General features: G+C 35.1%; 1 protein-coding gene and 3 long non-coding RNA genes across 19 annotated transcripts in view; 3 read left to right on the top strand and 1 right to left on the bottom strand.

The window, feature by feature from the left end:
* LOC108000314 (uncharacterized) overlaps positions 1 to 27,716 on the bottom strand; it is a 252,647-nt gene that overhangs the window by 154,255 nt on the left and 70,676 nt on the right. The gene's annotated exons all lie outside the window — the stretch shown is intronic.
* Positions 47 to 2,752, top strand: LOC108000317 (uncharacterized). The gene is made up of 4 exons (XR_001766509.3): positions 47 to 510; positions 609 to 779; positions 888 to 919; positions 1,163 to 2,752. It is a non-coding gene; the product is annotated as an uncharacterized LOC108000317 (long non-coding RNA).
* LOC114577875 (uncharacterized) lies at positions 9,055 to 15,385 on the top strand. The gene is made up of 2 exons (XR_009833148.1): positions 9,055 to 9,919; positions 15,213 to 15,385. It is a non-coding gene; the product is annotated as an uncharacterized LOC114577875 (long non-coding RNA).
* LOC133667444 (uncharacterized) lies at positions 25,172 to 26,117 on the top strand. Its single transcript, XR_009832959.1, has 2 exons — positions 25,172 to 25,361; positions 25,936 to 26,117. It is a non-coding gene; the product is annotated as an uncharacterized LOC133667444 (long non-coding RNA).

The raw sequence follows: 27,716 nt of genomic DNA, 5'->3' as shown, positions 1-27,716 counted from the left end.
TCCACATCCATAGGTAAGACGGAACACTCGTGATTCACGCCACGAGATGTCAGGTGTACCCGCGACTGCTCGTTTTACGAACGCTTAAAAGTTTATAGGCGGCAGTAAACGGCCGCATTTACCTTTATTTCGCCGGTTCCCGGTCGGGCGAACAACTCGTTTCTAAAGGGCTATCCCGAGGCCTTTTTATTCTCTCTTCCGAATGCTTGTCTCTTCATTCACTTTTGTAGACCATTATAGCGCCTCTCTCGTAATACGAGACGTCAGTCGATTTGTCTTTGAGACGGGTTTTTAGTGCTCCACTGACGAACGAGAAATAAACTAGAAATCGCTAAATACGTGATTACTGTCGTGCATGGTTACCGAAGATGTTATCGACGTATGGTAAGAGCTCTAGTGTGGAAGTTTTGATGGAAGTTTATGGGAGTGTAATTTCGTTGACATTAGAAAGTGAAATGGTGTGATTCCGTGATACTGAATGAAATAAATCTAGTGTGGTGTGAAATTTATGTAAGGAGAAGTGATACGATTCATAAATATCAATAAATGTGTAGTTATAAACTTGTAAAAACTTATGAGATTCTAACCTATTTCATCTTTGTCGACAGAGAATGATAGATTATGAAAGATGAAGTGAAAATTAGAATATATTTGAAATTACTTATTTGATTATAGAAAGATCTCCAAGAAAGATTTCTTAATAGCGAGGAAAGCTCGAACATAAATGCTATTCTTAAGTGTCACGACATGTGATTCCAATTAAATGTCACTAACAATAAGTATAAATCTATGTTATATTATTTTTTAATATTTTATTTCAAATTATATATCTTAACATCATATGTTTCTCATTACAAAACAAATAAAATTCATTTTAAATTTTCCAGGTATTCGGATGATCATTTGAATCTTCGAATCGGTAATTTTTTAACGAATGAGATATTAATATAACCTTAAACCAATTAGATACATGTTATGAAATTTAAAAAGTTAAGATCATAAAATTATTGTGAATCATTATGTATTAAATAACGTGTTAGATATTGTTATGATAGTAAGGTTATGTTTTGGTATAAAAAACAAATATTCTCAAATAAAATTCACATAAATCAATCAGAATTTACCTTCAGTTATTCAAAAACATAAAATTTCTTATTTTTAGGCAAACATGTGAATCACGTCTAAACACAGCGTTTAAGGACAAGGCCACAAACAATCGAATCACCGTTGAACGACGTGAATTATTGGCGCAGTTGGGATACACCGTGGCCTGGAATGATCTACGACGATCGTAAAACCTGCTCGATCGTAAATCGTCGCAGTACATTCTAAAGCCGTCACATAACGATAGTAATGACCGATACGAACGATCGAGCGTCGATCGCTGTGATTTCCATTCAAAATTCGCTTATACATTCATACGAACGACACAATGAACATGGAACAAGTAGCGACGCCAATCGAACGGTGATCTCATCGATGAATCACGATCCTCGATCATTCCTTTTCCTTTCTGCTTTCGTTTTAAACCGGGTTAGCTGTCGGCAGCCACAGTTGTCTGCTCGCTGTTTATACGTTTAAATGTTATTGCTCGTAAAAACGACACATTACGTAGCTGTTTGTTCTTTTCCAAGTATCTTGAATGGAATCTTATCCGCTTCACCGGTGGCAAAGATTTTTATTTTTTTTATTTTTTTTTTTTTGAATTGAAATGATGAAATTGTATATAAAAGATAGGTTAGTTTAGGTAATTGATATTTGAAATTGTCTAGATAATGATATGATAATATATACTTTCGATATTTCTAATGAAATTTAATTTTTTACTGGCATTTTATACATTTTCTTAAATAGCATCGTTAATTTTTTAAATTATTATTTCAATTTTTATTAATTTATTGATAAAATTAAAAGGATTGTTATTACAAATATTGAAGAATGTTATCTCAATTAATGCTCAATTAATGTTTACGTTCCAATAAATCAAATTTTTTATTTCTTCATTATCTAAAGAGTAAATACACGTCTACTTTATCATCATTTATCTTTTCCTGTCTTTTAAAAAATCTTCGTATTATACTTACAACATGTTTGAATCATTGTCACACAAGACATAGCATGACACAATATTGGTGCGAAATTTCTCGTCAAATGACAGCTTGACATGAATGAAGCCACGTAGGATCATAGAAACGACACTCATCCGAGAGAACGAGCGATTACGCAAGTTGTCGGTTTTATGAGCAAAATAGTGACTCTCGGGACAACGACTGCCAGCAAACATGAGTCAAGTGATGACCTCAATGACACGATAATGACATGAAGTTGAAAAAATATCTAAAAATTTGAAATCGCTTTTAAATTAAATTATTTTTTTTTTTATTGAAAATAATTTAAGTATATCGATAAATTCTTTACGAGGCAATTTTTTAAGGTTAGCAAATCCTAATTTGCTTAATTTTTGATTAATTTGATTCTTGAAGTTAAATATTTTTCGCGTCGAAATTTTTAATTGGTAATATACATTCACTGTATAAATTACCGAAAATATTTTTACCAAAGTTCGAAATACGTTTTTTGTTGATACTAGATCATTAAATGTGAAATTAGATTAATATTCTACTAAATAGTGTCGACTTTGCTATTTATAAATTATACGTTAATTGTATTTAATTGCAAGATATTTTTGTATTTAATTGCAAGATATACGTATATCCGTTTCGTTTTATGTTTAATAAATTTATTAACTCTCGATGCATTTGCAATTAATTTATTTCAATATCGTATCGCATTACCATATTTCATTCTGGTTCGTGATGAAAAACAAGCATTATGTACAGTCTCCTATCTACTGTACAACAATATAGTTAAAGCTTATGGAAGGGGAAGTTCGATCGATTCTTGGCGAGGTAACTTTGTTATCGACTGGACCGAGAACAGGTTTTGGGAGTTCGATGGGTTGTTTTTCACTGCTTGTTTCGTTCAACTTGCCTCGAGCAACCTATACTTTCGTACGTTAGACGGCCATTTTGGAATATTAAGTATTTACACACAGGAAGGAGGAATTTTTTCGTAGAATCTTCAGATATACGGACAAGGAAATGCTTGTTAATCTCGAATAATTTTTAAGCATGAAAAATACAAAAATAAAGGGAGGAATAACATCGATTTTTAATATCATTATAAAGTTTTATAACGTTTTATATATTTTGTAAATATATTTTATTTCTCAAAAATCCCTCGATCGTTTACATAAATATCAACCGCAATTTTATCGATTGAAAAGTACTTTTATTTGAGATAAAAATAACAAATAATTACTTTGAATATTATAAATTAAAATATTATAAATTCATATTAAAATAAATTCTAAAAATAAATTCTAAAAAGAAATATAAAAACTAAAAAATAAAAAAATAATTGCAAACTGTTAGTAGTATTGCAAAAAAAAAAATCTTTCCATAAAGGGAGATCAGACAGAGCAATAACCCGAGGAATATATCTATTTACGACTCGATGAAAATAACCAGAACTCCAAGAGTCAACATAGCAGGCATACGAATGCAAATTCAAGTGCTGATAAAGCGAATGGAAGTTGAAAGGGATAGGGAGAAGAGAAGCACTTTCGATCAAGCACAAGAGTGTATCACGATCGAACATTGGCAAAAAGTGAGAACCGACAACGTGATACCGTACTGCATGTAAGAGGATTCCTTCCGAGGATGATGAAAAAGGCGACTGGTTGTTGGCCGAGAGCCAAGTCGTTTGGGCAAGAATCGAATTGAGGTAGGTTCCATAATAGAAGATTCTATTCCTCGACTTAAATATTTATACCGTAAGGAAAACAAACGATATTCGAACGATATACGAACAGAATTCGATGAGTATAGAAAATAAAAACATGTATAAATAAATATACATAATACGGAAATACTTATAATATAATTATGTATAATATGATGTAATTATATTATTATAAAATAAAAAATAATCACTTTCAATTCAGCATATATATATATATATTTATATATTAATCTCTTAACTCTAACCGAGTTTAACTGAATCGAACGGCGATATTTCACAATCGTAAAACGTTAATTTTTCTACATTTCTCCTCGTCGTGTAATCCATAGCGTAACGCGACTCTCGAGACCTCTCTCGGCGATAACGCGATACCGATAACGACGTCCGTTAGTTGCGACGTGGTTGAATTTATGAGCCCTGTCGAACGGTCCCGTGTATGTCTTTCATCTCTGTCGGCCAACAATCCAACGAGGGAACCGATGTAAAAGGAAGCGAAGAAGAACACGAAGGGAACGCGCAAAGATTCTCGGTGGAAGCGTCTACGTAATTGCGTCGTGTACGGTTCATTAGTCTACTCGGGGCTGGTCGCGACAGAGACGGAGGGAGGAAAGATGCGAGGCGAGACAGAGAGCGGGAGGCGAGGAGTGGGGAGAAGCAAGCGCTTATTCGCAGAGACGGTTACGCTTGTTATCCGTTCGGCGCGGCTCGTAATATTTCGTGATTCTCCGTCTTTATCTCTCGTAGTTCGCTCTCTTCCTCGAGCGCCCTTAATTAGAAACTTTACTTTGCGCGTTTAAATGCATCGCTCGCCATAATATTGCACAATTTATGCTTCCACCCGTTGCGAGTGTGCATACGCGGCTGCAACAGATATCCCCTCTTGAGAAAGAAGAAACCGTATACGCTTTGTCACGAAATACCGCGCCGGTTTACCCGATATATTAATTAGACGTTAATCGGGGCCATTGGTGGAGCTTATCTCGTTACGCTAACCCAGCTTCGTAACCATATTCTCTATTAAGAGAAGTTTTTAGGGGGAAGAAGCAATAAAAAGGGGAATTGTATGGATGTTAATTTGGAGAATTATCTATATATCGCGATATTAACCTATATAAAATTGTTCTTGAGATTTTCATCGTACCAAATAGATTTTATATAAAATAACGAGATAGCCAAGTAATTGAGATAAATTTTTAAAACGAGATACGGACTCGCCCGTACTGTACGCTCTTTTTCGTTTATTTTATAACGAATAACGTGAAATTTGAATATACCTTATCGGATACGACAAGACGAAAATCGATAAAATAATATTCTCGAACAGCTCGACAAATTAATAAAATCAGCCATTTCGCGATATAACAACGATATATAAATATTTTCGAATTCGATCGAAATTAATCCAACTGGAAGATCAAGTTAATTAAAAAAGAAAAAAAAGAATCGATCGAGACATGGATTTCTCTCTGATATATTCTCAGCATCGAGCGCTTACATTACACAGGAACAACGCCGATATCTTTTTCCCTTTCTTTTTCTCTTTTATCGAAGAGTCCATTACACGAACTCTTCTGGAATCGGTTCGAGCGGACAGGGCTCGTTTATTGGCCGGTCTCGTTCTCCACAGGCGCACAGGATTACCGATCGAAACACCGGAGAAGCCGAACCGTGAATAACAATTTTACACCCAAGATTTGGCCCGAATGCACGCCACGTACCCGATATCCCCAAAGCAGTAGGAGAGTTAAAAGCGTTCACGCGACCGGCCTTCGAGAGTCCGGATTTTTCGCCGCAAGAGGTTGGCCATTTTTCCGCCATTCCCGCGCGCCTCTTCTCGTTACGTATGCTAATTCGAACGATTCGCCATTTAAGGAGGGAGGGGGAGGGAAGATCGCTCGGGGTGGATGTCTCTGCTCGACGATCACCGTGCCATTTCCACTCGGTTTTAGTGGATTAGGCGTGGAAATAACGAAACGAGGAGACTGGTGGTTGACTTTATCGGGCAAGAGCTTACGCGTAATTTCGTTGGAGAGGGATCACCGTGGATTTCCTACACGAATTCGATCCTCGTACTTGCTCGATTCTCTTTGGTTGGACGTGTTAATTGCGACCATGGCCTGGATCCGACGTGCAAGCGTTTCCAACGAAATTTCTTTTTTTTTTCGTCAATTTTTCCCGATATTTTAAACTTGTCTCTCCCTCTTCTCGCGATGCAGTACACGTACGACGATCGTTCTGAACATCGCGCTTTCAACCTCTTAACGATCATCTCGCCGCGCTACCACGTTTCCACAGCCTCCGCTCGTTTCCTTGAGAAAAAGATTACCCAGTTTTTCCTTTTTTTACCCAACCAGAGAAGGAAGAAGGCGGTCAAAATACCATTATCCAGCGACCTTTGAGCATCCTGTTTCCTCCTTTTTCGAATCTCCACTCTTAAGGGTTCCATGCTCATAAATATTTCCCTATTGGAGCGAAAAGCCATAAAGGAAAGGGTTGATTTTTTCCCCCTCCCCTCCCACGGAGGAAAAGAGGTCGATCCTTCGAAACAACCACCTCTCCTCCAGTGGTAATAACCGAGCAAGGACAAAGAGCCCGTCCGTTTATACGGCTGGTCACGCCAGGAGCAAAAGGGTTACGGCGGTTGAAATCCTCTTTGGCCTCCAGCCTTTGAAGCCAGAAAAATCGCTTTTAAATATTTTGGAAAATATAGGGTTTAGGAAGATGGAGAGGCTTGGATTCCAAGAGTCGTGTTTTTCTCTGTTAATCAGGGCTCCGTTTCCATTAAGCGCTTTATATATCGTGGTGGTTGCAATTAAACGATTATGAATCCCTTGATACGATACTTGATGCTATTTACTGGGCTCTATTTATCCGCCCTGATTCCGCTCTGCACGCGCTATTTTAATAATTATGTTATAAATTGCGTATCCTCGGTTCTTCGATCTTCGATCGTCAAGTTGAAATTGGAAAATTGACTGGAAGTATAATAATAAGATTAAAAGTGTTGAAAGAGAGAGGGGAGAGGGGAAGTGAAAAGTGAGGGGATTGAATCACGTGTAGAAAAACTTGCCGATATTATAATGTAATCACGTAATAGTTTTTACTCGTGTTTTCACGATGTGATTATAACGTTAAATATTATATTACCATTTTATTTAAAGATAAATATTTCCTCTCTTTCAAAATCATCATCGTCTCTTGCTCAAAAAAAGAAAAAAAAGTAAAAGGAAATTATTATATCAATAGTTTTGCCAATTAATCAAATTTATTTAATTATATCGATAATTTTACCAATCAATCAAATTTAGTTAATTATATCCATAATTTTACCAATCAATCAAATTTACTTGATTATATCGATAGTTTTATCAAATCAAAAAATTTATTTAATTGTATCAATAATTTTACCAATCGATCAAATTTATTTTTCACATCGAGTTGCTAAGAAAGGAAATAATTGTATCGATAATTTTATCAAATCAAAAAATTTATTTTTCACATCGAATTGCTAAGAAATAATTGTATCGATAATTTTATCAAATCAAAAAATTTATTTAATTGTATTAATAATTTTACCAATCAATCAAATTTATTTTTCACATCGAGTTGCTAAGAAAGGAAATAATTGTATCGATAATTTTATCAAATCAAAAAATTTATTTAATTGTATCAATAATTTTACCAATCAATCAGATTTATTTTTCATCGAGTTGAAAGGAAATAAGAAAGGAAATAATTGTATCGATAATTTTATCAAATCAAAAAATTTATTTTTCACATCGAGTAGCTAAGAAAAAAAGTAATTGTATCGATAATTTTATCAATCAATTAAATTTACTTTTCGAGTCGGTAAAATTTTCAATAACGTCGAGTGGGACACGAATAGCTCGGATGGATGCGGTAAGAGGATGATCGCACGAAAAACGACGAGCCTGTTGCGTATAAATATTCACGAAGCCGGGGAGCAATAATGACGGGGCACCCGCACCGGTCCTGAAAGGACAAACGTGACCTCTGCAAACGTGGCTTCATTGGCTTTACGAGCGGCAGGGCAAACTTGTACAGATCCGCAAAAGTGGCCAGGCTTTTTCTTCTCTAAATACGCGCGACGCCTACCGTGCGCGCCGATTAACGCCGTTGCTATTCTCTTTTCATATTATTTCGTATATTTTTATCATTATTAAATTTACTAATTTAAAAACAGAGCAAATTGTTACATGCAGACTGTCTTACGATTCGAGCAAACGTTAGCAAAAGATGAAAATAAATTTTTAACAAAAAAATTAGTAGATCATTTTTCATAATTGGAATTATATAATTGCAAACCAGGCTTTTTCTTCTCTAAATACGCGCCACGCCTACCGATTAACGCTATTCTCCTTTCGTATATTTCTATCATTATTAAATTTACTAATTTAAAAACAGAGCAAATTGTTACATGCAGATTGTCTTACGATTCGAGCAAAAGGTGAAAATAAATTTTTAAGAAAAAAATCAGTAGATCATTTTTCATAATTAGAATTATATAATTGCAAACCAGGCTTTTTCTTCTCTAAATACGCGCCACGCCTACCGATTAACGCTATTCTCCTTTCGTATATTTCTATCATTATTAAATTTACTAATTTAAAAACAGAGCAAATTGTTACATGCAGATTGTCTTACAATTCGAGCAAACGTTAACAAAAGATGAAAATAAATTTTTAACAAAAAAATCAGTAGATCATTTTTCATAATTGGAATTATATAATTGCAAACCTGTTAACCGATTTGATTAAGCCGGAGGTAAGGGGAGGGACGTTGCAGCACCGATGGAAAACTTTTCGCCGCAAACTTGGGTCGCCTAAAGCCAACTAAGCCGGCGGGTATTAATCAAACTTTGAAACTTGGCAGGGTTTATGTCGAACCGTCCGCCATCGCGATCCAGCCAACTTGTTATCCACCTTCGAGAGGGATCCACCTCCCGTTTCCTTCGACGTGATTACACCCTTCCAATTATCATGCAAGTGTCGCTTAAATATCGGAATTCCAACTTCGTTTCATCCTTCCCTCGAAAAACACGTTTATAGTATACCAATCTCCCAGTTAATTAAATTATTTTATCAATTTTCTCGAAACGAGCTGCAATACTCGATTACAAAATTAAATTTATATATATATATATATATACGTGCAATATCTTTACTTAATGAAATTATTTTGCCAATTGAAAATTAAGTTGCAATTAAGAAATTCAATTTCACTTTGCAGGGGATTATCGATCTTGGATGCAGAATATTAGTTTCTCACACCTATCCTACAAATGGATACGTTCCATCTAACTAATAAGGAAAGGAAAGAGAGAGGGGGAGGCGTCCTTCGATTGTCGAAAGAGTCGAAATAGGGGTGTTTGGCCTTGCTTCGAGAAAAAAAGCTATAAAATTGGAAGGGTTGAGAATGGCCTAGGTCACGCACCCCTCCCCCTCGTCGCCGTTAATTCCATCGGTTTATGATGCTCCTTGGAAACGCAACTTCCTCGAGGATCCTCGAGGATTTGGGAATTCAGTCCGTCGTTGGCCAAGTCGGGGAAAAGGCGCGTTGGATGCATGGAATTCTCAAACTTGATTCCTATTTAAAATCATCTTTGCGATAGTTTCGAGACACCCTGTATATATGAAGAATGGCAAGCGCGTGGGTAGAGAAATATTTATCTCTTTTAATCTTTTGATCGATCGAGTGCATCACGAGGAATTCAATTTATTCATATTTATAATTAAGAGATTAAAATTCATTTTCGAGCGAATGTGACAAATTTTGTTTTAATTTTATGGAAGACGTTATCGCGAATTAAAAATTCACTCGACGAAGATAAGACTCGGCTCGAAATTACGATATTCGATCGAGGAAATTTTTCGACGGGAGTGTTCCCGATGGATGCTTCGTTTGGACAAGCTGCGTTTTTACACAAATCTCACGATTGGACCGCTGACATCCGACCCTGCCCTGGAAATAGGACCGGGCGATGGCGTCATAGCCTCGAGAGTTCAAGATGGCGGAGAAGACTGTTTTCGGCTTGGATCTAATTATAGACGATCTTCGTGGGGACCGTGGATCGTTCCGTTGGAATTGAGAGGAGGTGAGTCTCGAGTATGGACTTAATAATAATTGCCTCTTAACAAGAATTATTGGAATACGTAAATTATTGGAATGAGATTGTATAGGAACTTATTGATTCGAAATGCAAAAATTGTTGTATAGAAATTTTGATTTTAGGGAAACGGATTGGAAACGATTGTATCTCCGACATTTTCTACATTGTAACATTTTTCTTTGAAAAAAGGTCGGTAGTCGATGATCAAAAACCGTACCGGTTTGAGAAATTGAACGATTATTTCTATCGATAAAACTAACACGACTCGGTCGTTGTTTAAATATATCACTCCAGACGCAATTTTTAGATTCAACTTCGCGAGCAAGCCGTTCGATTGTAATTTTCACGATCACGAAAACGAGGAAAATTTCTACGATTACAGCTGCTCGAAAAGTTAACGAACAAATGGTTCCTCCTCGATTTTTCGAAAAATCGATACTGCGGATCGAGTTATTTCCACGGAACGAAACATTAAAATAATTGAACGACTGTTCCCGAGTAAACCAAGAAATTACCCAATTTATTTTCTTGTTAACACGGAAATTCTTATTACACGCGGGTAACCCTCTTTCACCGGTAACGAGATTCTCCGTTTAGAGAACACGATTTCTTCTCTGACTAATTTTACAAACGCGCGGCCTCAGAAAATCTTCCGTTAACGACGTTCGTTCTAAAAATTAGTGTGATCGGCTCGCTTATTAACATCTCGTTACGTAAACATTCGATATTACATCTCCTATTAGAATATTTAATCGTAATGCTATTCACAAAAGTGTCCATTTTCTTCTCTGTAAAATTAAATTTATTTATTTTAGTGCGACGGAGAACATATATCATCTTGTTTCGAAATTTTAGAAACTTGGGAACAGCTAACGGTATCGATATTCGAGTTTTCCTTAACTTGTGAAACTGTGAATACAGAATTTCGTCGTTCGATTACCGTGTATTAAATATTCGTTCCTGTTATCGACGATCGATAATATTTGTCCCTCCTCGTTTTCGATCGAAACCGAGATGGGAGTTACTTGTTCCACTTCACTCGCGACGCGTTTAGTTCCATCGCTATTAAAAATATTTCGCTCGATCAACCGGGAGAGGGGTTGATTCTCTGGAACGGATTTTTCGAGCGATTTTATCGGTCGAATCTTCCTCTTTTCCACGCTACAGGAGAATCGCGAAAATGGAAAATGGGGAAAGAAGGGAAAAAAAGAAGTGTAAACAACTCTTCGAGCGAAGCATCGGTAAATTTTCTTCCAAAAATTCTTCAAATTTTTCCATCCAATAATGGGAACGAGACAAAAAATTTCCATTCCAATAATTAGAATTTCAAAAGATAATAAATACGTATAAAACTACGAACGCGATGGAATTTTTTTTCAACAACAGTTCCTCTTTCCATAGATAATTTCCGTCGCGTTTCCTCCTATCTTATCGTGCGACAAAAAAGAAAAAGAATAAAATATCGACGGAATAAGAGCAAAAGAAAAAATAAGGAACCCGCTGTTTCCCTTCCTCTCCCAATATTTTGCAACAGGAGGGAAATTTTTTCGAGTTTCGTCTCACGCCCGTGGATGCAATCGCGATGGAAAATTTATAAACAAGGGTCGAGAGGGGGGAGATTCTTATTTTTCCTCCCTCTCTCTCTCTCTCTCTCTCGTTTTTTCGTGGAAACCACGTCGCATGACGTAATCCCTTGGGAGTTATGGGAAATGAATTATGGACGGCGAGGTCGCCGCCTAGGGGGGACAAAATGGTGCCCCGAAAGGAATGTCAAACTCTCCATTTCTTGCTCCAACCACTTTTTTTCCCTTCCTTTTCTTATTATCAGAGTCGAAAAGTTTTTGCGCCGCTTATCTCTTATCGCGAGCCTTCCTTTTCTTCTCGTAAATAATTCTACTCCTCCTTCTCTCTTCGCTTTTCGATTTTTTCCGACTCGTAGCGACGGAGAATCTTATTTAAAAATATATTCTTTTTCTGTCTGAGTAATGCAAATTTCTATCTGCTTGTGTATTCGTGTTACAAGAGTTGCTCGATGGAAAGGTGTATATTGAAAAATCGTTCTCCATCACGAAAGAATTTAGATACTTTTTCCTCTGAGCCTCGATAATAACAAGATTCTGGAATATCTTTCGAGGCTCAAGTTTAAGGAACGTGTGGACATTTTGATCGCGATTCGATCGTGCATTTATTATGAGAAACACACGCGACTCCCGCCTCGTTTCACCCACATCGAGTTCACGGAGAGATTTTTGAACCGATCGCGATGGGATTAATATTTTTCAAAATCATCTCGAACGAAATCTTTCACAAATCTTTCAACCGTAGTTCTAAATTTAAATTACTTGCCACTGTTAATTCCGATCTTTCCTTAAATTCAAACGATCCTGATATTTTTCACGGATTTGCAAACGAAAGATGTCGCTTGGAAGGTATCGATTGCTTTTCCACCGAAAATCACGGGACGAGGTGTTCTCTGATTTAGGATCTCGTCACTGAGAACCGTTAGAGACCTCGATTGCTTCCCCACAAATTTTCTTATCGTTCGAGTCTCCATCTTGGATCGTCACAACGAGTTAGAAGGCTTTAAGTTTAATTTAAAGATTCGCTTCGACAATTTATTATTCAAAGGGAAGTAATAATAATAGTGAAAAGTCGCAAAGTAATGATTGATTATAAAACGGATCGGTAAAAATAATAAATCCGAGCGTTCTGATCATTTAAAGCAACCTTAATATTTTCGACTAATTGCGGGTTAATGGCCACGTACCTGTATTTTCTCCTCGCCCATCCCTCCTCGTCCAGTTATTATCGGCCGCCCATCAACCCGTCTCTCTCGAGTAATTGCATAATACACCGGCCAATTTGCTGGCCCACACAGTTAATTCGTGTAACCCGTGTTGTATGTAATTTCGCGCACTTGTAAATTCGTACGTTCCCCCTCTTTCGTGCTCACCACTCGAGGGCTTGAGATATATCATCCAATATTTTTCTTCCCTTTTTTTACTCTGCTTTTTCTCTTTTTGGATTTGGAGACGAATATTTTTTGAGAGATGAAAGGAATTCGACGTGTTTTTCTTTTCTTTTTTTCAATTTTCTTTGAGGGAGGGGTGAATCATCCAGGTCATTTTTCTTCTTTTTTTATTTTATTTTTGGATTTGGAATATTTTTGAGAGATGAAAGGATCGAGGAATTCAACGTGTTCTTCTTTTCTTTTTTTCAATTTTCTTTGGAAGAGGAGTAAATTATTGGGGATATTTTGTCGAGATCATTTTTGGATTTGGAGAAGAATATTTTTGAGAGATAAAAGGATCGAAGAATTCGATGTGTTTTTCTTTTCTTTTTTTTAATTTTCTTTGAGGGAGGAGTAAATTATTGGGGATATTTTGTCGAGATCATTTTTGGATTTGGAGAAGAATATTTTTGAGAGATAAAAGGATCTAGGAATTCAACGTGTTCTTCTTTTCTTTTTTTAATTTTCTTTGAGAGAGGATTAAATAATTTTTCTTTTTTATTTTATTTTTGGATTTGGAATATTTTTGAGAGATAAAAGGATCGAGGAATTCAACGTGTTTTTCTTTCCTTTTTTTAATTTTCTTTGAGGGAGAGTTAAATCATTTTCTTTTTTATTTTATTTTTGGATTTGGAATATTTTTGAGAGATGAAAGGATCGAATTCAACGTGTTCTTTTCTTTTTTTTAATTTTCTTTGAGGGAGTGTTAAATCATTTTTCTTTTTTTTTTATTTTATTTTTGGATTTGGAATATTTTTGAGAGATAAAAGGATCGAGGAATTCAACGTGTTCTTCGTTTCTTTTTTTAATTTTCCTTGAAGAAGTGTTAAATCATTTTTCTTTTTTTTTTATTTTATTTTTGGATTTGGAATATTTTTGAGAGATAAAAGGATCGAGGAATTCAACGTGTTCTTCGTTTCTTTTTTTAATTTTCTTTGAGAGAAAATTAAATAATTTTTCTTTTTTATTTTATTTTTGGATTTGAAATATTTTTGAGAGATGAAAGGATCGAGGAATTCAACGTGTTCTTCTTTTCTTTTTTTAATTTTCTTTGAGAGAGGATTAAATAATTTTTCTTTTTTATTTTATTTTTGGATTTGGAATATTTTTGAGAGATAAAAGGATCGAGGAATTCAACGTGTTTTTCTTTCCTTTTTTTAATTTTCTTTGAGGGAGAGTTAAATCATTTTCTTTTTTATTTTATTTTTGGATTTGGAATATTTTTGAGAGATGAAAGTGTTTTTCTTTTCTTTTTTAATTTTCTTTGAGAGAAAATTAAATAATTTTTCTTTTTTATTTTATTTTTGGATTTGAAATATTTTTGAGAGATGAAAGGATCGAGGAATTCAACGTGTTCTTCTTTTCTTTTTTTCAATTTTCTTTAAGAGGGTTAAATAATTTTTCTTTTTTATTTTATTTTTGGATTTGGAATATTTTTGAGAGATAAAAGGATCGAGGAATTCAACGTGTTCTTCGTTTCTTTTTTTAATTTTCTTTGAGAGAAAATTAAATAATTTTTCTTTTTTATTTTATTTTTGGATTTGAAATATTTTTGAGAGATGAAAGGATCGAGGAATTCAACGTGTTCTTCTTTTCTTTTTTTCAATTTTCTTTGGAGGAGAAGTAAATTATTGGGAGTATTTCATTCTTTCTTTCTTTTTTTTTATTTTACTTTACTTTTATTCAACGTGTTTTTCTTCTCTTTTTTTTATTTTTATTTTTCTTTTTGAGAGAGAATAAATTGGAGAAAATGGACAAAGGTCTATGAAGAGGAAATAATTGGACGATTTGAGAAACGAACGCAATGTTAAATGATACGTAAATTTCAATATTTTTAAATATAAATGATACGAATGAAGCAAAGTTAGGATTTTCAATTTATGAGCGAATATTAATAACTTTTTTAAAAAACAATTTTAAAATTGAATTACTGAGAAAGTAATTGGAGGACGAGGAACTGTGTGCAACAAAGTTCTCCTCAAATTCTTTCATCCTCGAGGATTTCTCTCGGATTCAATTTCGTGTATTTTCCTGGAGGAAGTCTCGGAAAGCCACATTGTCTCTCCATTGTCTCCACAGAAACGAAACGAAATTCTTTGATTCGATAATCGATTCGTCTTCTTATATTTCCTTGATTTAACAACGAGAAGAATAGACCTCGAGATAGAAACATTCCTTAAATTTCCCTTAAACTTAATCTTTCGAGAATTTTAATTCAAACGAATAATTTTGAGGGGGAAAAAGTGTTTCATTCTCACGTTTTTTCAGATCCAAGGCGAGAGACGATCATCGCATTCACGAGTTCCGCCGGAAGATCTCGGCACGAGAATTGGGAAGAGAGGATTAATTTTTCGAAATTTTCTCTATCCCATTGTATTACGCATAAAATCATTGGAACGAAGAAAAATAAAGCTGGAGTAATAAAAAAAAAATTGTAGCCATTGCAGAGTTAATTTCTAAATTCACCTCCTCCCCCCCTCTAAAACTCAATTTCCGGATTCGAATTAAACTCACCTTGCATATATTTGCACTCTCGCTTCGATATTCCATTCCCACGTTCGACTTCTTTAAAACGAATTATATTTCGTTGTATATTTAAATCTCTTAAGCTATCGATCGAGGATTGATGAATTAATAATATCCTTTCGAAAGAATGATAAAAGTTAATCGGTTAAAATCAATCCTCTCGGAGAAAACTCGTACACGCAGAGATATACAGAGGCATACATAATATATCTTCGCCATTTTCCTTCTTCCTCCTCCTCCTCCTCCTCCCTGCGCCCTCTACGATCGTATCGACGATCCACGTCACGTCGAAGGAATAAGCGGACGAGGCATCGATCTCCAAGATCGAAAATATTCAAGCCGCGTACCAGGAAAATATGGAACGTGACGGAAAGCATGAAATTCACGAACCCCGCGTTTAATAATGCTTTCTCTCGAACGTTGTTTATGCAATAAATAGTCAACAAGTAGAGACAAGTGTTTGTTCGAGGCGATGATCGATTTGATCGCTCGTCCTCTGCGCTCGAACGAGAAGAGAAGTTAAAAATTGGTGGGATGAGCAATATTTAATAGTTACGAGCCTCTTCAATTACTTGAAAAGTAACTTTTACTTTTTACATCGGTTGATGCCTTGGCGGTGGTTAAGGTGAACACCTTGGGAGTCGATTAAAATTCACTCGACGGTTCGTTTCGTTTCCAAGAACGACAACATAGGAATGAACGCTTGAAATGATCAACGAGCGACTCGCATTATATATTTTTCCCTACTTGAAATTGAAACGAAGATCTGTTTGCTCGACTCGAAAGTTTCTTTGTTTTTATTAGAGAAGAAAAACGCGGCCGCGTTTTTTGCAGCGAGCAAAAAATGATATCTCGAAGCGTTGGACGCATCGAACGACCTTGAGCGATCGAATACGGTGGCGCAAGGATGGCGGAGGGGGATACAGGGGAGACAGGGTGCGCGCGCATCGGCTCAATACCACCGGCTCGAAGGAGACCCTCCTCCCCTCCCTTCGCCAGGATGCATCTCTATTCTTTTCCACCAAGTTGCTCCCCCTTCGCCCTCCCCTCCCAGACCGCCCTACAAAGTTTCCTCTCACGCTTGGGAACACGAACGCCCTCCTCCTCCTTGTCTCTCGCATTCCATCTGCGCTCGAGAATAATACGCCTCCTTCTCTCTCTTACGCTCCTTCGATTTCGTTTCGCGTATTTCTTTTTTTTCCAGTTCTTCTTTTTCGCGCTCACTCACGAGGAGGGAGAGGGATCCCTTCTCTTCCTCCCCTTCGAATTTTTTCATCGGGCACGAAGCTCGTGGGGCAAGAGGGCGGAGGGTGGATTTGATTGAAATTCGGATGGAATCGTAGAAGTTTTTGAAATTGTTTCGATTCGGGAGGGAAATAATTGCAAAAATTCTCCTTCCTTCTATTCGCGTTCTAACAATTTTTCTTTTTGTGGATACAACGTGGAGTTTCTTTAAACTCGAATCGGGGATTGGGATGTGAACTAATATTCCTCTGATAAAAACAATTAATTTTATTAAAATGAACAAAGAATTTGTTGGATAACCGATTAAATATAATGGAATAGGAATATGAATTGAATAAATAGTTGAATAAATTAATAATAATATTGGATTGTTGTGTACATTATTTAAAAAAATTCTTAAAATTAAAAAATAAAATTACGATAATAGTTTGATTCAGAAAATAGTTTATCTAAAAAGTCTATCTATCTAATTTTTTAAAATTAATTAAATTAATATTTTTAATATTTATATCGTATTATATTAAATTTATAGCGATCTAAACTATTTTAGTTTATAACAAGAAAAAAAAAAGCGAGAATGTTTCAAAAAATTTGCCCCGTTCGAATTTAAAATAACCGAGGCCGAGTCTCCTCCTATTCAAATAAATAAATAACCAATGGAATCGACTCTCCAAAGAATATATAATATGATAACCCTGTGCAGTCATCTCGCACAATTCTCTCTCTCTCTCTCTCTCTCTCTCTCTCTCTCCCTGTTTCGATCCAGCTTCGGGAAAGAGACCATTTTTCAAGATTAAGGGAAGATGAGAAAAGTTTTAATGTCCCCGTGATGGAGACACGCGGAGAGCTGGAGAGGAGGAGGAGAGGGGAGGCCATCAGTTTTCCTTCCATTATACGGGATCCGCACGCGAGATGGATCCAGATCCGCGGAACCGTATATCAACCGTCATCGTATAATCCAGGAAAAATATGAAATCATCCTCTTCCTCCTCTTTTATCCGTTCGAGAATAATCGAAATTTCGTATTTTTCGCAATTATTGTCTCTCTGTCTCTCGAAAGGGGAGATTCGCTCGCCTCGAGCGATAAATTTAAAAAAAAAAAATAAATAAAAATAAAAAAAGAAAAAAACGAGTCAGGTTGTTGGCAAAAGTGTACGTAGAACGGACCCGGGATGGCAATTTAAGAGGGAAAAAAGAAGGGTTCGTAGGATTCGAAGGTCGAGCCCGGAAAAAGGGGTTATTCTTCCTATAACCCTTTCCACAGAGCCGTTGAAAAGAGCGACGCGGCCGTTTACCTGACGCTCACCTTGGCAATAAAACACGGTCGAAAGGATTCGAGCGCGCGACGTGTAATAAACGAATTTAGGCGAAAACACGAAAACACGAAGAAGCATGACCAGGAAGGACGTTTATTTATTTTTTTTTTTCTATTTTTTGGAAACAGAAAAAAAATTACCCTTTCTTTTCCTGGCGAAAGACGAAAGGGGTAGACACTTTTCACTGTTATCCGTCCGAGGGAATCATGGCGAATCGAGCGACAGGTGAAGGTTAAGTTTTATTCCTTCTCGTTCAAGGCTTTGGCTAATTTGTGCTCTGTGACGGTTCAAGTGATGGCACGTTACGTTACGTGCTCGTGCTCTGCATGCGTTTCAGATAAGATGTCGATATTCGATTCAATATATACGTTTTTAATCTTCTGGTGATTAACGGCGACGAATGTGATTCCAGATTTTTTCCTCTAATTGAAATTTCGCTTTATCGTTAATTTTTAAGAGTATAAAACGGACGATCGTTTCACGAGCGATTGAAATATTTCTTGTTTCTTATTATCTACAAATATCATCTTATGAATTTGTAGAAAAAAATATCGAATTGTAAAAACATCTAAATTAATCGAACGACATACGAATAATTAAAAAAGAAAAGAAAATTCACATTGCGATCGATAACAACGATACCGATAATATCGACGTACATTTTTCAAAAGCCCGTTCCATTCTTTCAAACTAAAACCCTCGTTTATCGTGGAAAATCGACCTCCCCCTCCCTCAAAAATGGATAAACCATCCCTACAATCTGCTCCGAAGCTCTAAAACAGAAATTATGCCAGTTATCTAACCGCCATTAGCCTTACGTCAGCCTCTGTGTCGAACAAGCTCGGAACCGGAGCTTGGCTGGCAACGTAGGTAAGTGTCACGTGACCATTGCAACCCAGCCACGTACCGTGATGCTCGAAATATAACGCGGAGTTTATTATAACCCCTCTGCAACTCGTAACGTACGGTAAGCTGCGGCCTATCTCGAGACTGGGGAAACTTGTTGTTATCGCGCACATTTCGAAGTTGCTCGCCGACGTCGGGGATCCTCTCATAAACGGTAATTTCTCGTGTGGGCGGTTACGGGCACGGATCCACGGGAAATTTGTAAATTCCCATTGTTGGCGGCAGTCGTTCCGCCGCGTCGCGTTGTTGCGGTTGTTCCCATTCCGAAAATTTTGATTTTCGAAATTTCGTTTAAATATTTATTTTAATTATCGATTCCTTTCTTTTATCCCCGCCTCGAGGCGAGATGTACAAAAAGACGTATGGGATTATTTCGACAGCGTTGAGGTTAGAGATTTAAAAATGCAACGTTGGAATTTATAGGTTAGGCAGAGTTGTTCGGAATTGTTGAGTTGTTGGCAGGTAGAGGGGAGGATTGAAAATGGAGAATCGAAATAGAAGTTGTTTGTTGGTTCTTTGGGGCTGCTTTTGCAACAAGCAAAATGAAAATTACATTCCTACGTTTAGATTTAAAAATAGCAACGGGAGTGAAACGCGAATTCAACTTTGTACGTACGTTTAAATATAGAATCTAGCGTATAGAATATTCTAGAAATTATCGCAAACTTGAAATTAAAAAGAACCTTCTTCTTCTTTCAATTTTTCTTCGAGTATATACAGAATCGAATCCTAGATTTTAGTAAAAAAAAAGGAAACACGAGAGGAGAGGTTTCTCTTTTAAATATTTATATCAATCTCACGTCACGATTCGGTTTCCAATATCTTTCGCGAGGAAAGGAGGCGATCTCCCCGGATAAGAGGAGAACGGATTACAGCAGACAGAGAGGAGAGGAGGATGCAATCACTGGGAAAGATTTCCCTCCGTCGTTCCTCCGGAATTGAACTTTTGTTGTCTCACCCTATCGTCTCGCCTCTCTCACCTTCGGCCAAATTCCATTTCGGAATTTCGATCCTTCCTCCCCTCCCCTTCTCTCCCATTTTTCTTCATCCATCCTCCAACAGCCTTTAACTCTTTCGAACACGATCGAATCGTATTAATTGTAATTGAACAAGCCAATGTAATTTCTCCAACTTGCAAATCATCAGATAAAAATTTACCCTCGAAATCAACATTCGACCTCGCTAATTCGAACGAAAACCTTCCCCTATTATTTCTATTACACGAAATGGCGAGAATGGCGCCACTTGTGCAATCGGCGCGAGATATTTTTAGAAATATCTTTTCGGTTTGAGATTACTTCTCCGTTGCGGAAATTTTTTCGCAATTTCGTCTTATTTCCGTAACGAACAACAACGGGGGCCGTGCTCGAAAACTTCATGGAGGAACGTGATCCATCTAGAATCCATCGAGGGGCAATTTTCGGATTCCCAACGAGAGGGGATCGAGGTTTAAATCCGTCAGCCGTTGTTATTCGCGCGGTTGGAACAATATTTCTCCAGCGTCGAAAGGGGGAGGCGAGATTCCATCCACGTTGGAAAATAATTTGACAGCTGCGCGCCAACCAACCCTCGCTTTTCCGTTTTTGGAAAACAAGAGAACAACGGGTGGGATGGGATCCTCTCGAGTCTGTGTTCTTGCGTCAACGAGTAACATATTCGTAGCATATTCTTTTCGATTCTCTGATTTCGATTTTTGTATTTCGACTTAATCTAATATGTATTATTCGAGTTGTATTTTCGAAGATTGAAATTATCTCGAGTAAAAGGGGACAGCGCATTCTCGGAGAAAAAATAGCGACGGTCGAGAAACGGTTGGGAGACGAAGAGGATCGGACTGGATTTTGAATATCGCCTCGAACTGGCGAGGAGCCCTTCTCGTACTTTTTTTCCTTTTTTCTCTCTCTCTCTCTCTCTCGTGGGTTTTGACCTCGATTCCTTCCCCTTGGTGTCGGATAACTGGAATCCGACGGCAAGCATTTCGAGCCTCTGGCCTCTCTCGACGATGGTGAAATTGAAAATAAGCATATTTATCGATATTTATCGGAGGAAACAGCTAATCGAATATCAATTTTCGAATATTAATTTTTGGAGAAATGTTGCAGGGAAGATTTTTCGGAAGCTAAGGAAAATTTTAAGTACGGTGATATTTTGAAAGAAAAGAGAGAAAGCTCAATGGTGGATATAAGCAATTCTATTTCGAGGAATTTTAAGAATAACGCATTCAAAATGTATCATTATTTTCACCTCCGTTCCAATAATTCTAGTCGCCCGACGGACAGAAATCATCCTCGAATTTTCCATCTCTCTTATCTTCACGAAATTGTCAACACAATTTTCAGAAGAATTTTTAGATTTAGAGAATTACCACGAAAAGTGCAAATACGAATTATTAAAAAAAAGAATTAATTTCTCCCATTTTCCAAGCTGCTATTACTTGCTTGCAAAACGTGAAAACTTCTTCTTCCAAATACAATCCCCAACATCTTAAATTTTCTCCATAATATATCTCTAAAAAAAAAAAAAAAATCCAGCCAATTTACTCGATACATTCATCTTCACGATTTAATCCTCGAAACAAGAATTACTTCCTTCAACGAGAACCCTCCGCAAGAGGGGCGATGTAAGAATCCCCAGAATTTTCATTCGGGGAGCAGGTGTTCACGAATTCGTTCAACGACCAACCATCCAGAAAGCTGGCAAGATTTTCGCCAGATTTGAGGGAAGCGGGCGGATTAAGAATGCAAATGGCGCTGGGCGGCCGACTGCCATCTTTGCCGTGAAAAGAAGCGCGCCAATGGCGGGGTGGGGGGCGGGTCGAGCGGCGGAATTCCCTATATAGCCCTGTCGAAGCTAACGCCTGGAATCCGGTTATGGGATATATGCGTGGCGCATAGCGCCGACGCGCACAGCTGCAAGGATTATATTTTCCAATTTTTCTTACGGGTTAGCGCTGTATAAACGTCGCGTTCTCGCGACATCTGCGAAATCCTTCCTTCCTTCCCCCACTCCCTTTTTCTCGTTCTCCCTATTCGTTGGAAATTAATCAATTAATTCTTACGGATACGTGTATTCGATTGTTATTTTGCAATTATTGTAATCAGTCTATTTCCAATTTTTTTTCGGGAAAAATATGTTAGGTGAAATAGCGGTTGCGAGATATTTTTTAAAAAGGAAATTATATTGCTATGAGACTTCTCTTAAGATTACATGTTTGAAGTTAACGAACTATGCAAGATTGTCTGGCAGAATTCCCTACCAAGGTCACAGCCAGAGCGACAAACCCTCCGCCATATTCGATCACTCGCTTGTTCGTTCCATGCACGTCCTTTCGGTTCTATTATTCCTTTTTTTTTTACAACCAGAAAAGTGCAAACCCCTACGTATTCCTCGTGTATACATATCTAAAAGAAAACAACAGTCGAAGCACAGTAGACTGCAAATGAGGTTGCATTTGTTTTTCAAGTTCACAACGAATAATTGACTCTGGACACGGAATGATAATTTCTTCCTTCTCGAAGTCGCCGCCATTTTTTTTTTCTAATTGGATATTTCATCACGATTACGAAATAAAAAGAAAGAGTGTGGACATAAAAAAAGTATTTACTCAATTTCAAAAAAATCTTGATTACAGAAGATCATCAAGAATATCAGGGTAATTGAATTAATTTGCTTTCAGATTTTTCGTGTTTGTAATATGTTTTAATCAGGAATAATTATATACGATATGAAATATCGTAATATAATATATAATATAATATAATATAATAAACATTTTTCAAAAATAATCCTTGTTTTGATCTTCGAAACGAGTTGCAATTCGAAATAATATCTCTCTGGTGAGATGGAAGCAATTAAAAAATGTTTTTCTTCCTCCTTAAGGAGAAAAAAATAATGATCGAGATTCGATAATTTTAATTATCTTTAAATTCCATTTCATTCGAAATTTGTTATTTTGCTACGATAAATAAAAATTACAAAAGTCAGAAATTAAATTAAAATTGAGTATCAAAAATATTTCCCATTCGATAAGAAATTTGAAAGCAACCTTGCGAAATAAAGGCGGTCGAAACTAATAACGGGTTGAATTAGGGGTAAGCTATGCCATTTCCTTCTTACCGAAAAAATTCTTTTCACCGCGAGGGTTGGAACGCAATTCCTTTTTTAACAAGAAATTCCCTTCATCCACATGATCCTTTTCACCGAGCCCAGATACGAAGTTAATTTTCTTTAACGTTCCAGGTTGTGGATATCCTTTTCTATCAACGTTTTTTTTTTATTTATAATACAAAGATATTTGACAAAATTTTTGACTTCTCGTCAAAGTTAATTCAAGTTAATCAAGAATTATATTTAAAAGAATTATATTATCATTTAATTAATAATAAATGGCTTAAGACTGGATGAAATCCTAATTAAAAAGTCAAATCTTAATAAAATGTTCATTATATATATATATATATATATTTCTTAGAAAAAAAATTATTGTAACAATTTTAATGAATTATTAATAGAATTATATTTAGAATATTTAAAATTACCACACATTTCTTGTAAATGAATATTTTTTTAAAGATTTTTTGTCCATTTCAAAATGAGAAGAATAAGAATTTAAATTTCATGAGAAACAAGGAAATAGAAAGGAGAACAACAAACATAATACCATCTCTTATCTTACGCTCCCTTTGTTATGCAACGAATAATTTCTCGTGAATAATTTCGTTGGAAAACAAGTGCAACGAGAATGGAAGCTCTAAAACAACGTAGAACCTCGATGCTGCAAGGAAAATTAATTCCTTGAACGATATAACGAATTTTTCGTAGTTATTATTTTATTATTTTATTATTACTATATTTAAGAATTATTGGGCTGGATGTTTATGCAAAATTTGAATGTATAAAAATCTCAAATATATACAAGGATATGCAAAGTATATTAGATATATTGTCCATTTATCGTTCAAAATTTTTTCATCGTCATTAAATTTGCATTTTTATTATAACATATGATCTTATATTCTTATTACGGAATGATATGGAATATATTATATTTAAATTGGTTTCAATCATTCTACTGATATATTTTCTAATCCATATATTTACTTACATACAAAAATTTACATAATTTCCCATTCCTGTTTTCATATATCTTTGGTTATGATGTATAAATATATGTATTCTAAGTAATCGTTAAAAGAATTACAAAAATAAATAGATTCGGTCGATCGAGAAAATTGAACAAAGTAACAAAAGTAGCTTGGCTTTCTGATAAATTAGTTCCATGAATAAATAAGTTTATTCAACTCGTGATCATACCAGTTTGCAATTCAAGGTTAAACTCTGACCATGAACGAGTTATTAAGTTCGATTTGCATAATGTCTTATGATAAAAAGACTGCCAAAGATGGAAAACTATTGACTAATTGTGTACAAACGAATCGACGCCTCATTTGTGAATAATTTTTATATGGAACAAATAGCGCTTTATTGTATATTTTGTATAATATGTATTACGTAACATAAAAATTACATTTATTGCATTCATAATTGAGTTTGAGAACTTCAATTATATAGAGTTTTTAATTTTCGAATAGATACAAATGCATTATAAAAAGATTTATCCTACGTGCAAAAATAGAATAAAATTTTTTCATTTCCAAGAAATTTTCATGAAAATTAAAATTGAATAAAAGTTTGGATAAATATCAAAAGAAGTTTTACACTTTTGGTTAATTTTCATATATAATCATAATCCACTTGTATCGATATAATCAATAAATACTATACTACGTACCATAATTATAATTTAATAATAACCATAAATAAATATTACATATAGGATCAATATTCAACGGCACTAGTAAATATCACAGACTCGTTAACCCAGAAACGGACAAAACTTACGCGACAACATCGCCCGGCTCAAGCGTAGCACGCTTTAAATACGAAATCCGATCCAAAACAAACGCAAGCTCGAACAAACTTGTAGCTCGAACGCGTGTTAGCCATGTTGCGAATCACCAGCAATGAAAGCAGTCCTATTTCGAGCCGTTTATAAATACGTATTCGGTGTGGACGGTTACAACTATGGCGAGGAGTAGAATAAAAACCCAGAGAAGCACGAAAAAATTCAACGGAACGATGCAAAAGCAGGAAACGCGTGTCGAAATGGATCGACGCCATATGCAAACGCCATGTACTTTCTATTACAGAGCACGCGATTCGAGCACTGGACCATTCCACTTCCAAGCGACGACTGATTGGTGGCGCCATCTAACGACCGAGTCCCAAACTTCGTAGCTAAGCCTGTGTCACACGAGGCAACGTTTCCGGATTCGTTACAATACGCGGATCGATCCGTTTTATCTTTTTTTCGGAAGATATAGTGAGAAATGAAAAAGTGTATATTGGCATTTTATTGCACGATGTAAGAATAAAATTTAAATATTTCATTGTGATTTTCTTTGGTTTCTTTATTATTTAATTATAGATACGAAGATGCGTAATTTTCTTTTTCTTAGTATTAATTGTAACCTCTCTAATATGTGATTTTGAAAACATATATATCTTTAAAATTAATCTTATTTATAATAATATTTATTTATTTATTGTTTACTTGTAAATTGTATATTTCTAATTTTAAAATACCTATCACACAAAATTTGATTCAAGATTATAATTTTTTTTTTAGATGTAAAAGTAAATTAGGTTATAAAGAATTAACGATACATACAGAATTATATTAATAGAATTACTTATACAATTATTCTTATTTTAATGCATTTTCTTTTTATCTTTATTTACATAATTGGATAATCTTTAATCGAAAAGCAAAAAATGAATAAGAATATAATTAGAATATACTTATTTGAATCTTGACTAAAATCTAATTACCGATTTAAAATTGTTGATATATTTATGACACTGTGTCTGCAGTTTAAGATACCATTGCGAAGAATGTCTTTCCCTTCCGTTTTTAATCTTTTCACTTTGATATGTAGAAATACTACTGGACCCCTCTCTATTGGATCGATGGAATTTTTTCACGGAAAGTGGAGATTTCTTACTTCGAGAATTCAGGTCAACTAAGATGATACAAAGAAGCCAAGTTTTTTTTTAAACAGTGGAATAATGATGTTATTATTAGCAAGTTAAATAAAAAATTCATTATGGAATAAATAAATTGTTGCATTTTGTGAATCACAAGATATAAGTAATTGAAGTTTGTGTTAGATAAGCAAGACGAAGATATACGACGTCAACGTGATAAAGATAATCTATTTTTTATTCACTTTATCTAACACAAATCTTTATCTAACTTAAATCTTCACTATTTTTATATATTTTTGAATATATATATAACATTGTATATTATTACTTATATTTATTCAATATATTAAGTATTTCTTGAAATTATAAATTTTTAATTACAATTATTCCTCGGAGAAATCAAAATTTAAACATCCTTACATTCAATATCCAAAAAACTATCATATTTATAATCTAATAGATCCTGAATTAAATATTATTATTATTAAATGTTAAAATTTTCATTAACAACATTTCTAATTTTACAATTTCGAAAAATGATTGATCTTCAACTCTTTTATCAAACTTAAAAAAAAAAAAAAACTATAAAAATATTTTACTGATATTTCCTCAATATCTATCATTAAATCTTAAAATTTCCATTAAAATATTTATTAGCATTAACATTAGCAATTTTCAATACTTTCATTAAACCTAAGAAAATAATTCTAAGATCATCAAAAGAATCTTATTAAAAATTACAACAACAAACAGTTTAATTAAAAAACACAGTTAACTGTAATGACAGAGAACAAACGTAATTCTTCCACAATCACATTGTCGGTGTGTCTAGGGCTAAATTCCAATTTCAAACCTCGTGTAACGTGGATACAGAGGGATCGATACTAGCCTACCTCCCCAATACCTTTCTTAGTCTCGTTGGTAGAATAGTAGGGGTTGTTGGAGCGATCCAAGTCTCGACTGGTTGACCCGTCTCGCCACGTCTCAACCCACTTCACCCTGATTCATTGTCCCCTACTCTCCTGGCTGGACGTCGCCACCCCTTTCGTTCCATCAACCCTGGAAACCTGAAAATTGACTAGGGAGCTCGTCCAAAGATGGCGCCACGTGCATTGGTCAGCGGAAATTTTCGGTAGCTAATCAATAAAAGGCCCTAGACAGGGCGTGAATGGGTCACCCTTGCACAATTTCTAGGATTTCGGTGAAATCTCGTGAATTGAGAAAATGAATTTGAAAATGAAATTTTTAAATTCAGAGAAATAGATATTTGAAAATTTTAATATAGAAAATGTGTTATTGCGCGGAACAAGAGAAATAAAATTTTTAAATTTAAAAATGGAAATTTGAAAATAAAAAATATATTTCGTCGTTTTGGGAAGATTCGATTATTACAATGAATTGAAATTATATTAATAATGGAAAATTATTTTATTATATTTCCTTCAAAGAAGATTAATAAAATTCACCAAATATATTTGTAAATATATATTCACAAAATATACTGTTTTATATATATAAAAAAAAAAGAAAAATTTGAAAATGAATAAATTTACTATTTATATATTTATTATTTAATTTATTATATAATAAATATTCTTATAAATATTTATTAAAACAAGATTTAAATTTCTTAAAGATTTTTTAAAGCAATTCGGATTAAGAAATATTGATTACGAAGTATTCGTATTAGTATTGAATATCGAGTATGAGTATTGAATAATTTTAAATATAA

This window comes from Apis cerana, linkage group LG16 (assembly GCF_029169275.1).
Source record: "Apis cerana isolate GH-2021 linkage group LG16, AcerK_1.0, whole genome shotgun sequence".
NCBI lineage: Eukaryota > Metazoa > Arthropoda > Insecta > Hymenoptera > Apidae > Apis > Apis cerana.
Note: the sequence above shows the minus strand (reverse complement) of the source record. Positions and strands in the feature narration are given on the sequence as shown.